We start from the raw sequence: 15,554 nt of genomic DNA on the forward strand, positions 1-15,554 counted from the left end.
GGCCGCTCCATGGGGCATGATTCACCCGAGTGAAGCACCAAGTGGGCAGGTGAGCCTAGGCTCTGGGCGCAGGCAGCCTGGTTCTGCCACTCGCTGGTGATCCAACTTTGGTCCAAGTCCCTTCCTCTCTCAGGCCTCTGTGTTCTGATCTACGTAATGGAAAGAGACGTACCTGACAGAGCTTTTGGATGATTAGAGATAAGGTAGGCAAAGTGCCTAGCATGCAATCTTCCACATAGTATCTGTTCAATAAATGGGGTGACGGTCCCAGGTGGACTCATCTGTTTTCCTGAAGCAACTATTTTCACATTCAAAAGTGTCCCAGTTTGAGTGACAAATGATATGGTTGCTCTATCGGTAGATGATGAAGATGATGATGACAATGGTGATGACGATAATGATAATGATTCTAAATAATGGGCAGGAGGACAGTCAGGGACTGGGAGGGGTCCCTACATGCAAGCTTGAGCTCTGTGGCTTTGACCAATAATAAAGGCACCTTCACTCCCAGCATCTCTCAGCTATACCATGCATAGTGACGGTATGTAGGTCATCACACTGGATGCAGATCAGATTGCAGAGACAATACACATGGTGTTTTGTTCAAAAGGGATTCTGTCCTTGAGAAGCCTCCAGTCCTCCAGGGTAACGACAGTTGGGAATAAGAAGCAGACGTGAGCAGGACAGTGAGTAGAACAGCGTGGCCAGCCTCACGGGAGACGCCAGTGAACTTGTTCATGGAAACACAGAAAGATTCCTGCGAGTGGGGGCTGAGCTACTGGAAACCCCATGAAGATAATTCCATGACTTTCTTCCTGATATTGGTTTCTCTCAAGGACTTTCTTTTGTTTTCTCCTCAGTAAGGAGCTTTACAGAGATGTCACAGATGACAACAATGACAGACATGTGGAGAGCAAAGTCGCCTACCAATCAAGAAGCAGCAGCCTTCATTTGCTGAGCTGGACGTCATTATTTTTCCTTAGAGGATCAATAAGGCCAGTGCTGTTGTCACCATGTCAAAGATGGGGACATGGAAAAAGGAAGATGAAGCTGTTCTTCTGAGGCCTCCCGGCTGGACGGGGTGAACTGGGACTTGAACTGGATCTCCAACTCCAGAGCAGTGGGGCTTTACCTAGACATGAGGAGAGCCGTATGCCAGGGCAGTCAGAACGGAAGGCTCCCTGCAGGCCCTCGATGGCCCCATCGTCGTGGAACAAGCCAGAGAGCCAGGTATGAAAGGACCAAGAATGCCCCACCAAAGGAAGCCTTGCCTTCAAAGTACACTTCACAGGGGACACAGAACCTGTGGCATGTCCACTTTGTGGAAGCATCCATCTGAGTCTCTCTCAAGTTCCCTCTGAGCCAGCAGGTGTCTACCTCAGGGAGAAGAGCAGCACCCCAGCTTTACCAGAGTACACACTTTGTGCTCCCAGGAACTCCATGAGGTGGGTGTATCTGAGAGTGGGCACAACCCTGCACCCCAGCCCTGGCCAGCTCCGTCTCATATGCAGGAGGCCGGTGCCCACACGTCTTAGGGAGGCACTGTGTGTTCTCGCTCAGGGAAAAAATTTAACACTCTCTGAGCATGAAGTAGGGATTAAATTCCCACCTACAGACCTGGTAGCTTTTAGGGCTGAATCCTGGGCACGTACAAGTTTCCTGGCTCCATCTCAGATTGTGAGTGTGGGTGTCATGAACACTAAATTGTATCAAAGCAAGTCACAAAATGTGAAAATTTTATCTCTAGGAGAGAAGCATCAGGATCATAAAGTACACGAAGTACACAATGGTGTAACAGGAAGGAGACCCAGCTGCTGGCTTTCAGAACATAGGAAAGAGCGGTGAGAATAAAGTTGTGCCCAAAAAGCATCTGAGAATAGGCCATGTCACAGCTTCAGTGTCGCTGGGGTGAAGGGCACAGCCCCAAATGCAGAGGCACAAGAGTGGGCCTCGGGTTCCTGGGGTTTAGGGCATGAGGCATAGGCAAGGGCAGGGCCTGCAGGGTCTAGGATAACTCAGAGCTCGTTCAGACAGGAGTTCGGGTCAAAGCCCCATTACCCAATTGGCAACACGGTGAGTCTTAGCAGGAGAAGCCCAATGGCTAGGACGAGGCTCCAAGAGAATAAGATGAATGGGACACTGAGTCTCGTTTCCATACAAGGAGGCCCTCCAGTGTCCCCTGACTCCACCTAGTGGGAAGTGCAGGTCATGGAGAGGTGTAGGAGCAGGCTGTGAGGACAGGGACCTGGCAGGTCCCACATGGGACCGACAGTGTTGGTCTGGACACTGCGGGGGGGAAGGGAGGGGCGGGGGGAAGGAAGTAAAACCCACAGAGCATGGTCATACGTGATTTTCAAAGGGCCCGGTGCGCTTCTGACAGCACTGCGTGAAGCATTGGGAAGCAGTTCCCTTGTCTGGACTCCCAACAAGAACTGGTTTCCCCAAAAGTAGGTCAGGAGCTCCCAGGATACTTACGGATTCTGACTTTGATTTTGCCATCTTGAAGTTCAAAGACCATGAAAAAGTTTATCGGAAGAAAAAAAAGTGATTTTTTTTTTTAAATCCACAACATGCCTTAGCATGAAGGGAACTAAAAACTGAAGGAGTTGGGGAAACTCCCACAGTGGCCCAGCAAACATTCACCCACTGTTTGGCCCCACTCTGTGGTCATGGCTGGTCCCTGGCTGAGGTGGGGCAGGTGCAGCCCTGGTTACAGAGACCAGGACACTGGATGAGCCAGCGTGTGCTTTGTGCTGTCACCTCAGCCCAGTCCTACTTATGATGACCATTATGTGCACTGTCATTGCTACTGCCTTTCCACAAGTCACAGAACAGTTTACTGTCTCGATATCAGTCTCTTTATCTCTCTTTGCTAGGAGAGGAAATGGGATTCTAGCAAGGGAAAGGCCTTGTCACCTTTGGCTCATGGCTCATGATAGGCGTGTGCGTATGAGCCGAGCGACGAGCTCCGATCGTTGAGAGCCAGGACCACATCTTGCTTATGTTGCATCTTCAGCAGCATTTAGCCCAGAACCTTGTCCAGAGTGGGTTAGCAGCGAGTGATTGCTGAAAAAATGATCGGGGGAACAAAGCCTGTGTCCTCAGAGTCTGGCAGAATAGATCTGCCTGGGGGCTTTGGAAGATGCGGTTAGGAGCAAGGCACAGCGAGTGAATCCCACTCTGCCTCTGGCTGACTTCAGGGGGCACTTGACCAGCATCCCCTCCACTTTATTCAGGCAACAGCAGCCTGATTTTTCCAGTGATGCACCATGTTACCTAAGGTGAAAAATCACAAATTCAAATGAATGGCTCATTAGGATTTCAATTTCTGGGGGCAGAAGATTCCTATGTTAGAAAATTGCCAGATGGCAATTTTCACAATAAACTGCCTTCAACTGGCCTCTCTCCTTGAAAATGTAAGCAGGTGACAATGGCAGTAGATTCAGGTGACCTTGTCCTCAGACATCAGAGAACATTTATACTGATGAATAAGTGGAAACAAATTAGATTCCATCTCATGTCGATGAAATTTCAATAGGAACAAGCACCCCTTGATCTGATGGTTGGATCCAGCTCAGCTGTCACGGGATGTGCAGGAATCAGGGTGGAATCTACAATGCATCTTGAGATCACATTCTTCAAACACTTGTAATAATGCAAAACAAAGAAAAGCAACCTCACCCACAGTTTGGTCAGCTTGCTGACTTTGGGATGAGGCTCTCAGGAAGTCTGACTGCCTCGCCTGTGAATCTCTGCATTTCTGGCCAGGTTGCAAGCTCTTGGTTGGGGCAATGCTGATAGTTCAGTTCAATTTCCACCCAACTGGACACGGTCTCTGTTGGCTCCATGGTCTGGAAGACTCTGATCAACAACCATGAGCCGGCGTCACTGCATCTGTCTATGAGGACTTGCCAAGGTCAGCCACTCCTGGATCGTCAGCCCAGCACAAGCCCAGGGCATCAGATTCTCAGCTCCATCTATTTGGGGTCACTTTTGTTCCAGGGATTTAAGGAGCTTCTTCACCAGGAAGACAAGATAAAAATTAGCCTCAATCCTTGGAAACATTTCAAAATGAATGGAAGCAAAATTTGGTTCCATGCTTCCTGTCAGAGAATAAGTCTTTTGGGTTTGCCAAACTTAGTTCCTTCCTTCCTGCCTGCCTTCCTTTCTTCCTTGTGCCCAAGAAAAAAAAGTGTGCTTGAAACAGTGGCTGGACAGCTTGCTCTGTCAGGAAGGATGCTGAGAGGAAGACACACTGACCCCACACTGAATGATGGAAGAAGCCCATAGGACACTCTAGAAGATCCCTGGCTTCACGTGCTGCCACAGCCCCTAGGACTAGGCCTGGATCCCCCACAGATGGACTTACTCCTAGGTCCTCACACTCACCCCGCCACTCCTCTGGATGATGCTGTTGGACACCGACGCTGTGCCAGGCACAAGGACCCGCCTCTGCCCTCCAGGCCCTCTGTGCTGGGGAAGGGCAGAGAAGCAAATAGGCAATGACAAAGCAGCGTGAAAGGCACAGAGTGTGACACCATCGCTAGGTGGACTGGGCTGCAGAGGTGGGTACATTTTTCAGAGAAGAGCCCTGGAGCCCAGTGGTGAAAGATGTGGAAAGGCTGGAGTGTGACAATGATGTCATCACGCTTGTACTTTAGAATGCTCACTCTGTGGCTTGTGGAGAATCAATCGCAAGGGGACAAAACTAGAAGCAGGAAGGCAATCAGGGAAAGGGCAGTAACCCAGGAAGGCAGGATGTGGATCTGAATGAATCTGAGGCATAGTGATGGGAGGAGCCAAACAAATGTGAGAGATGTTGAAGAAGTGAGATCTGTGACCCGGCAAAGTGGGGAGGCTTGGATGCCCTGGGCCTTCGGAGGATGTGGCAGCTCCTGGGAAAGGCACGGAGAGGAGGTGGGGTTGCTGGGTTGGGCCTGCTGATATTGTGAGGTGTCTGGAGAGGCTCCAACGGGCACTCCCCTCTGTCACCTTTCCTCACCCATGGAGCGCTTCTGTCTCCTAATGGCCTCTGTGGAGCTGAGACGAGCATCCCCAGGCCCTCTTTCCAGAACTCATGGGCCTGTAGTACCTTCTAAACCAGACCCTGAGCCTGTGGTGTACACTTAGCTAGGTCCTCCTCTGTGGGGCCAGGGGCCACAAACAAAGGTGGGCCACCACCTCCCTCCACATGCAGAAGTAAAATGGCTCAGAGGTCGCCATGGCAGTCAGGAGACACAAAGTCCTCTCACACCAGTGATGGCCCCCAAATGTTGCCATGGTAAAGGGGGATGAGCAGAGCAGCGGTGCTAGAAGAACCATCAGCATTTAGACAGAAGTGGCGCTAATCCTGGCCATGCATGGACACACCCAGCCACATTCTGCTCCAACAGCAAAAGGGAGAAAGGGCCTATGGCTCCTGAATAGGTGTTGTGGCAGCCTCAGTTCCAAGTTTGGCCATAAGGACTCTGTGCATTGCTTCTTATTTGTGAACTTAGGAGACAAGATAAAAACCAAAACCTAGTGCTTGACAGCTAATGTATTAAACCACATTACCAAGCTCCAAGAAAGCAGAGAGGGAAAAGGCAGAACGTCCCACACTCAGGCATTTACGATCTGGCAGGGAAGACAATGACAAAGAGACTCAGGGACAAGTAGTCAACAAAGCCCTGAGCAGTGCAGAGGCAAGAGAGTCTGGACCGCTGGCAGTTTAGCTCTCTACCTGCTCGGTGCCACGTGAGCCGCCAGCAGGTCCTCATTGTGCTGTTCGAGGATCGCGAGATAGGCTCATCACTCCCACTTTCCATCAGGGGAGACAGACACACTCTCAGAAGTTGAGCAACCCACATAGCTAAGGGGCAGAACCCAGATTTACAACCCAGTCCGTCAGATTCCTGAACCGGCGCAAGATGGGTGATAAGAGACACAAAAGACAGGGGTTCTGGACGGGCAGATTTCGTGGACAAGTGGAAAGGGAATGTTCCAGTCGCAGGGAACAGAGCGAAGCAAAGGTTTAAAGAATGAAATTCAACATGAGAAACGTTTTACCAGGTGATTTACACTCTAGACTTTCTTCTGCTAATAAAACACCATGGAATGCTTAATCTCTCTGGAATTTAGTTCTTTCTCTTGCAAAATGGGGTAACTTACAGGTCCACAGGGATGCCTCATTAAATGTAATATCTGCCATGATGGTGCTGTTGGGTGGTTAAGCTGCTGTATGAGTGCAGGACGCCACTGTTAAAATAGGTCAGGGTTACTGGAGACTAAGGAGTTACGAGACATCATGTGAAGAAGACCCAGTGTACCAAGAACCGCCGAGAAAGACAGATGAAAAGGCCTCCCAGGCTCCCCTGCGCGCCCTCGGAGGGGTGGGAGCTATTCCCGGGTGGATGACGCCCTCGCGCGGCCGCTTTGTTGAACGACAGCTCCGCCTGTGGGTGCCGGGCGGGCGGTTAGTGCTGTATGTACCTAGTGGTTCTAAGCAGGTCTGGAGAACATGCGGTGGGCGAGCCTCAGGCTGTAGGAGCCAGATCCGTTGCGCCCGCATCTAGCGGCCAGGTCCATCTCGCTCCCGCCCGGAGACTCCCCTTCCTCCCACTGACCTGGACCAGTCCCCCCAAACAATGCTGCCCAAGCTGGCTAGGCCTCCACAGCAGAGGCTTTTGATTTCTATTTCTCCCTGTGAGTTTACTAAATTTAACTTTATTTCTGGAAAACTATTCCAAAAATAGAAAAAATTCAAAATAGAAAGTTACAATTACCCCATAGCCCACCACCTAGAAATAACTTTTACAGTGTTTCTAATGAATGTCATTCCAGAGGCTCCCCAAACCTATACACAGAGGAATAGAATTCTGGAAATAATGATATAAAATGGCATTTTAGTAAACATTTTTACAACGGAAGAGCTTTAAATTCAGTTTTCACTGAATTTAACATAAGAAAAAGAAATGAAAAGGACTGGTGATTTCAGATGAATTTTTCTTTTGTCTTAGGCAGATAACTTTATATTTATTATTTAAAAAAATTACAAACATATGGAAAAATAGATCTGAACAATAAGGAGACCTGGCTATCCACTTTTAACAAATCTGAACACAGCTTGGGTTGAGAAGCTTTTCTTCTTTTTTCACCAATGGAACTTTTTATGTGAAAGGAATTCTCTAACAGAGGTATACCTGTAGGCACAACATCCCAGATAGTCAGATTCTGCTTTTGGTGCTGGACACTGGGCACACAGCATGCACCCCAGGTAGTCAAACCCGTGTTCTCAGGCACCAGGCTTCCCCAGCATTTCCCATTCACCGTCATATATTTTCACAGTTATCTAGAAAGTTCATCCCATTATCATTCCTGCTCTGGGGAAGTGGGCCTCGGAGAGTAAGCAACTTGCTTGGCTGTAAATGGCAGAGTTGGGATGCAAATCCATGTCTGTCAGAGTCAGAGTCTTTCCACTGGGATAATTTCTAGATGGATATCGGGCTGCATATTAGATACCCAGGTACTTAGGCTGACAAGGGACAGAAACTCTGGATGAACGATTTCAAGAACAGCTGCTGTGACCTCAGCGCTCTGTTACCCTAAGCAAAGCAAGAAGCCCTTTCTGCCCAGAAGGACCTGCCCTGGTCTTTCCTGAGAGGAGCTGTTTGAGAGTCCTCCCTCTTCTCTCCCCACCTTGTCAAAAAGTGAGAATGAGTAGACATCTTTCAAAAGATGATGGAACCGTATGGCTGAGCCACCCTTGCTGATGTTTCCAGAATTCAAGCTCTCATGGTGAACCACATCATTGCCAAGAGATCAAAACCCAGGGAGCTATGAATCTCGGATATTAGCTACAAATGAGGTCTCTTTAAAAGATGTAAATTCAAAAATGATACAGGAATAATTGAGTTTTTGCAATAATGACTGAGGTTAAAAGGCAACAGTAAGTATATATATATATATAAATCTTGAAATATATATATATATATATATATACAGTAAATATATATATATATATATATATATATATATATATATATATATATATATTTGCACCCACCACCTCCAGCTGCCACCCACCTCCCTCAGCCCTACCTGGTGAATAAGGCACCAAAGGACCTATGTCTGAATTGCATCAGTTGGGGAGCAGACAGGGACAGAACTTGTGCCAGTAATTTGAAAAGGGAAAATGTAATGAAAAGATGTATTAACTGGTAACAAGGGATTCACTACTTAGAAGAGATAAACGAGCTCTAAAGATCACCTAAGGGCCTAGGAGAGTTCCAAGGAAGGAGCGGACGTATCTAGGATTCAGACCACAGGGCCAGAATCCACCAACTCTTCTGGGACACAAATGGTCCGCAACCAGGGCCAAGGCTGGTGAGTGGGAAGCCAGCCCCACAGTGTCAGCAAAGCTTATTGGAGGATGAGATCCCCTGGTGTCACGCATGTCACTAGCATGAAAATATTAAAGTACCAGAAAAACACATAGGAGGCTTTTTTAAAAAATCTGGGCCTATGTACGTTCTATGTGCAACCAGAAGTCATAAAGAAAAACACTGAAACACTGAGCATTGTAACACTCTACGTAGCAAGAATGAAATAAAATAAAAATGAACAACTCCAAGACAACAATAAACTGAGAAAAATTAGAGTAAACACATTACAAAATGCTAGTACCCTTAATATTCAAAGGTTACAATTTTTTAAAAAAATACCTCCATAAAAATGGCTAAAGAACAGGAAATTTTTTCAAAATCATACAAATAACCAATTATATGAAAATTAAAACAAAATTATTTCTTTGATGCAGAATCAAGATTTATAATACCTATGCTGACAAAGGTGTTTGTGGGAGTGTAAACTGGTGCATTTCCAGAAGGAAATTTGGTAGTTGAAATATAAAAATAGTAAATGTGTATACTTTTTACCCAGCAACCTCATTTCTAGGAATATATAGTAAGAAAATTATGGTCAACTGCATAAGGATGTATATGCAACATGTTCATTGAAGCATGGTGAGTGTGTGTGTGTGTGTGTGTGTGTGTGTGTTTAAACTTGAAATTATTTATCTTGCAATAATGTAAAAGAACAATTTTCAGCACTGGGCCAAAATTTTACTTGGCTCATTATGACACCTAGTATCATTATTAAATAAATAAATAACGGTGACCTCATAGAATGCCAGATTAGCCATCAGACGTGATAATGTAACTCTATATTATCAGAAAAATAGGTCCAGAAGATATTGCTGAGCCTTAACAACGGCAACAAAAAGTTAGAACTATCTCTAAACTCATAAAAATATTGTGATTTGAAAGGATGTTCATCAAAATGTTAATAACACTTTATCTGTGTATGGCTGGATTTAGGATATTTTACTTTCTTTGTATTTATTTTAAAACTTTATATGGCAAGAATGTATCATTTTAAAGTTAGAAAACACAAACTATTTTCACTGAAAAAAAAAATTAAGTCCTGCCTTTCAAATATGTCCAGTCCAGCTACCATACTTGACTGCTGGGGCAGGAGAGATATGTAGATGTATAGAAACATAGGTATTTGGATTAATAAGTATATAGCATATAGATACATAGAAATGCTGCCTTGTGAGAACAATGGAAAAGCTACATTCTGAGACTTAAGGTAAATAACATTGTTGTTTTCTTTTGGAGTGACACTGTCCTTTCAAATATCGCTGGTAAAGTTAACAGACACTAGGAACAATCTGTAACAATACACACTATAAAAATTCAAAATGTAAACGCAGCCATCAGCTGAGGCTTTGGGTTTTCCATGTCACAGGCTCTGGTAAACCTAGAGCCCAGAATAGACTCTTCCCAAGGCTCGCATTTACAGTAAATGTAATTACACTTTAATGGCATTCATGTCATTCTGTCACTTTTTCCATCGCTCCTATTTTTAACTAGCACAATGGGAACATTTGTCCTCTGATTCACTGACAAGTTTTCAGGTCAGGAGCCTGGCTTTTAAAATGACAGTGCCCTTAATCCTATCACTGATTTTTAAAATGAAAGAACAGTCTAATTAAAACAATGGAACACAAGCAACCTCAGTGGGCTAAGGATAGCAACTCAGCACGGAATTCAGGTGACAGGATACGTTAACCATGGTGCTGGAAGGCAGGAGTTGTAGCACAAGGTTCTGATCCTGGTTTTGTGGCCCTGCAAGTCACTGTGAAGTCCTGTTCCACAGTCCCTATGAAGAGGGGCACTGATTCTTAGATTCCTTTCCATCAGGTCCACCCAGTGGGTGTGACCAAAGTCAACGCAGGGCTTTGCTCCTCTATAAGAATCCTAGGGTGGTAGTCCTGCCCACTTGAGCAGTGCACATGGGACCCCGAAGCAGGTGTTGCTGCTGAGGCTCTTCTGTCCCCTCATATAGCATGGAGAGATGGAGTCTATGTCACTTCTCCTTGAATCTCGGCCTGCTAGTGACAGCTTCAACCAGTACAATGTAGAAGGAGTGACTCCCTGTGATGTCTGGGGCTCAGTCACAAAGAGTACACAGCTCGCTTCTGGCTCTCTTCACACGCTCTTGAAACACTCTTCCTCGGAACCCAGGTACCAGGATGTGCAAAGCTAGGGTCATGACCTAGGCACCAGCAGGCGCTCCGGCTAATGGGCCCCGCTGACCCAGACTTCAAGCCACTCCTGCTTGGCCCCAGACATGTGAGTGAAGAAACTCCAGCCACCTGAGTCCCTCCCAGCATTTTAGTCTTCCTCTCCGAGGCCTCCAACATTGTGGAGCAAAGGCAAGCCATGTCCATTGAGTCTTGATCCACAAAATTTATGAGCATAATAAAAGGGAGATTGTTTATTATGTCGCTTGGTCTGTGATGGTTTGTTGGGCACCTGGAACTCCAAATGTGATGTATGAGTTCACATAGTACTTACTATGTGCAAGTCTCTGTCCTAATAAATATTAATTTGTATTATAATTATAATATAAACCTTTATAACAATCCTGTGAGGCCCACGCCATTATTGTCTGTATTTTACAGTTGAAGAAACTGAAGCTCAAAAGGTAACTTGCCCAAAGTCACACAGCTACCGAGTAGCAAAGGTAGCGTTCAGACTGGGGCTCTACTTCTAAGGATGTGCACACATAAACCACTCATCAGGTACTTTTGGCCCAAATCTTTGTAGCCTAAACTTTATGCATCAACTCCACCTATAAGCCCAGCATCCATTCAGCATCCTTTGTTTCTTTTTGCCTTGTCTTATTGCTAAGATGTGATCAGACGCTCCACAGAAACACATGTATTTTGCACACCTGGAGAAAAATCTAATAAAAAGACACTTCCTCTCTTGGAAAGGGTGACTTCATTATGCACCTTTCAAATCAGCCTCCGGATGACTCCTGGTCCTGACCTGATTGTCTGCAGGCCCCAGGCAGGGGCTAATTTACATTGCTACAGCCACCCATGCAGCCAGAAATTGCTTCTTGAGCTGCAAGCCCCAGCTTAGCAGTTGTTTTATTTGAGTACAAATGAAGTTCCCCCGGGGTCCTTGTATGCTCACTCAGTAGGCCTGCTGTCTCCAAAAGAGGACACTGCATGACGGTGGCCTTTGAGAGCCCTCAGGAGCTATTAAATGTTGGATTTCTTTGCTTCTGTAACATTTCCACGCACCCACTAGCAAATTCTGATCAATAAAAGATAATGCTCTATCGTCATTAGCAGAAACTCTCTTTACTAAACTCTACTTCTGCCATTTAAAAGTTTTTCCTAGAACCATGTGGTCAAACTCTGATTGCAGTGCCATTAGATCATGCAAAACACCTGTGCAGAAGTCTCCTCTGCTCTAAGTATCAATAAAAAATGAACAAACCTTCCCTTTGATTGATCCTTTCCAAACAAATAAAAGCCCTGAAAAAATGGTATCACTTCTTACCCACATACTGTTCTATCTGCAGCAGAGAAGAGACAAACTCATTAACTTAAAAATGATCACCAACATAGAGCCCCCAAGTATCACTGATCCCTCCCTCTCTCTCTTCCCTCCTCCCTTCCATCTTTCTTTTCCTCCCTCCCTTCCTTTTATCTTTCCTTAGATCATGTACTTATTGGGTTTACCATAAGAACTGTGGAAAGTCACAAATATACGTGACGACTAGGAGGAAGTCCATCTATTTGACAGAAACCACAACATGTCACAGATTATGAGAGGCAGAGCCTATATGACTCAGAATTCATTTTGAAGAGGACACCCGCCCCCTGCCAATCCATTGTTTACTGATAAGCATACAAACGGATGTTCATTCTCCCAAGACCTCTCTTTGCCAAGAATATGTTAGGTGGAATGTAAGCAGCAGGACCTGCTGAGGCAAGTTAGAAATTACACTGGAAGCTTGGGAGGGCGTTCTCAAGGTCAGAGAAACTTCATTCTACCTCAGGTCCTGCTCCTGTCGGATTCTGTTTTCTTCTCTCACAGTCATTCAACATGATGAAAAATGAAAAATGAGCCTTGAACCCAGTGACCGTCATCTTACTGTCTCTGAATGTGGCCGTATGCCTCTACGAGCTGTACATGATTCTAAAAGAATTCACATCTTAGAATCCCAGAAGAGCATGGGAATGGCCCAGATGCCACACAGCCCAGCCATGCCTGATGTTGGGAAAAGGGCCTTGCGCTTTCATGTTGAGGCCATTTCTGGCCTCAAATTAAAGGGTGCATCCAGTAAGAAGGCTGATGAACAGTCTGAGGATATCCTATCAACTATTATGCAAGAGACTTTAGAGAAAAATTAATGCAAAAAAACAACAACAAAAAAAAAAACAGAACTTAACCCATGTGGAAGAGAGTTGTCTTGGAGTGATGAATGTCATACTGTGAGAACATAAAAGCCTCATTATGCTTTATATGACACCAAGAAAGTAAAGGATAATCTAGAGCAGTAGTCCCCAACCTTTTGGCACCAGGGACCAGTGCTCCTATGAGAATCTAGTGCCTGATGATCTGAGGTGGAGCTGAGGTAGGAATGCTGGCACTGGGGAATGGCTACAAATATAAATGAAGTTTCGCTTGCCTCCGGCTGTGCAGCCCAGTTCCTAACAGACCACAGACCGGTACTGGTCCATGGCCCGGGGGTTGGGAATCCCTGATCTAGAGAGAGAGATGGGTATTTCTTAACATTCTAAGAAAAATGTAAAAGAGCAAGAAAAAAAGTAGATTATACAAGAAGGAGTATGTAATGGTGGAAACATAAAAGGGAAGAAAACTACGTGAAGTTCCCCAAATAAAAATGGTAAAAGAGTAATTAAAGATTTTTCCCAAATTGTATTGAAACACTTAAGAGTTTCTGGACCACGTGAGGACCAGTTTACAACTGCAAGGATTAGAACCTAGCAATTAATCTCAAATGAACAAATCTATCATGATAGCAAAGGCTCGATGCCTTCAAAAAATAGGGTGCAGATGCTGATGACGATGATGATGATGTCGATGATTACTATTATTATTACATAAAACATCAGCAGACTGTTCTAAGTACTTGACAAATTTTAGCTCATTTAATTCTCACAATGACTATATGAGTTGGATCCTTTTTACAAATGAGAAAACTAAGACACAGAGAGGCTAAACACTCTCTAAAGTCACCATGAGAAGCCACCAGCTCTGCAGCAGGTGATGATAATGAAGCTGTTTGCTCCATGAAGGTTGAACCTTTTGGGTTAATTTGGAGTGACCCCAGGTTGCAGTCTTCGGTCTGACATATTCAAGAATATCCTTTGCTGAGTTAACCCAGGGGTAATCAAGTCTTAGGGATGGATTTGCACCAACAAACATAATTTTAGATTTAGTTATAAACCAGGACACTAATTTATTAACTAAAAGGCTCCTAAACTTCCATTGATTCATGGCTCAGTAATTTTTTCACTGTGCCCCTAAGTCAAAAGAAATATCTAACAGTCTCTTTCATTAAACAGTTAGGGCCAAACAATTTAACAAGCATTTATGTCGTAAAAACATTTAGCTATTTGAAAACTAAACGAAAATTCAATGATAAATAATATACTTACTTTATTATTTATTAATGTGATGTGAGTGCCTGTTGAGCTGTGCACACTTCCTCTAGCCTTGAAATCTGATCAGATACTGTCACTCTCATTTCCTGCTCCATGTCGATTTTTGAGTTGTACCTGCTTTTGTCACAGCAACTGCTAAAAGCCCAGCTCTGGAAAGACAGTACATCATTAAAAGGAACGTAGTGAAGCTGACCTTGACTGTGAACTACTTGGAGCTAGTAGTTCCTGTGGTTTGATCAACGTGCAGTACTGCTATTTCCCTTGAAAACTTAGGATATCCTGCTCCTGTGAGCTTCCTGCATGGGACTGGGCACCTTAGGAATGGCATTAATTTACACTAAAAAATATTACTGCCAAGTGTACCGGATTTCTCACATCTTCTTCCCAGTCACATTGGGAAACCAAGCAGAACCAGAAAGCCTTTCTGATCCACCCTGATTTTGATTTAGTCGCTCAGTTACAACATAGTCCAGTATAGTATAGCTTGCTTTAGTGTGTGTGTGTGTGTGTGTGTGTGTGTGTGTGAGTGTGCGTGTGTGAGTGTGTATGTGTATTACACTATTTCGTTTGGATCTCTCAAATTCCATGGGTAGAACAAAAAGTTGCAAAATTTTAAATTCTTTTCTATAACATTTGCTAAAAGGCAAAGAGTTGATTTAATTATTCAACTTTTTAATTAAGTACAACTTTTATATTATTTTGAAATGTTTCTTTAAATTTAATCATCTCAGAGAAAGTTATTTACAAAAGAGAAGTATTGGTTTTTAATTTTTAAAAACTGTATTTGCTTTAATAGGTATACAAGGAATAATAGCAGCATTTTTCCTATTAGAAAGTTGGTATTTTCAACATTTTAAATGTGGATAAACAGATTCAGAGAGTTAATGATCTGTTTTCAAAGATAAAGGCTAGAACAATCAAATTAAAATGACTCATGGTCAAGTTAAAATAACTAATGCACCTTCATCCACTGTGGAATATAACTACTTCATTTCATCAATTCTAAGCACATTTCTCCTCATTTTTAATGCCTCTGAGGCCAGGGTGCATCTTGCAGTTGGTGTTGGCCAGGCAGCAACAGCGACCAGGTTGTCATTGCCTGCCACCTTCTGGTTGGATCAAGGAAGTGCCAGCAACAAATCTAGCCAAACAGGGCTTCTCAGAGCTGGACAGTTCACAGGGCATTTTAGCCAATTTATTTGGCTTCTATTTTCCTTTCTATGTATACACAAGAGTGACATATGACAAAAATCTATGTTTGAATATGTCTAAGAAAGTTCTTTCAAATATACAAACTAGAACTTCCACTCAAGTTTCAACTTACCTTACACTACCAGTATCTCACCTAAAAGACACACTGTGTCTATCTGCCCAGGTCCTTCTCCCAGGCACAGACACTTGCTCAGTCTTTGTGCAAGCACAGCCCAGAAAAGCAGAGCAGTTAACTTCCTGAGAGCAGCCTTTGAGCCTTGGGGGCCAGGATTTGGAGATAGATAACTCAGGCTCCCATCGCAAGTGG

This window comes from Pteropus medius, unplaced genomic scaffold (assembly GCF_902729225.1).
Source record: "Pteropus medius unplaced genomic scaffold, Ma_sr-lr_union100, whole genome shotgun sequence".
Lineage (NCBI taxonomy): Eukaryota > Metazoa > Chordata > Mammalia > Chiroptera > Pteropodidae > Pteropus > Pteropus medius.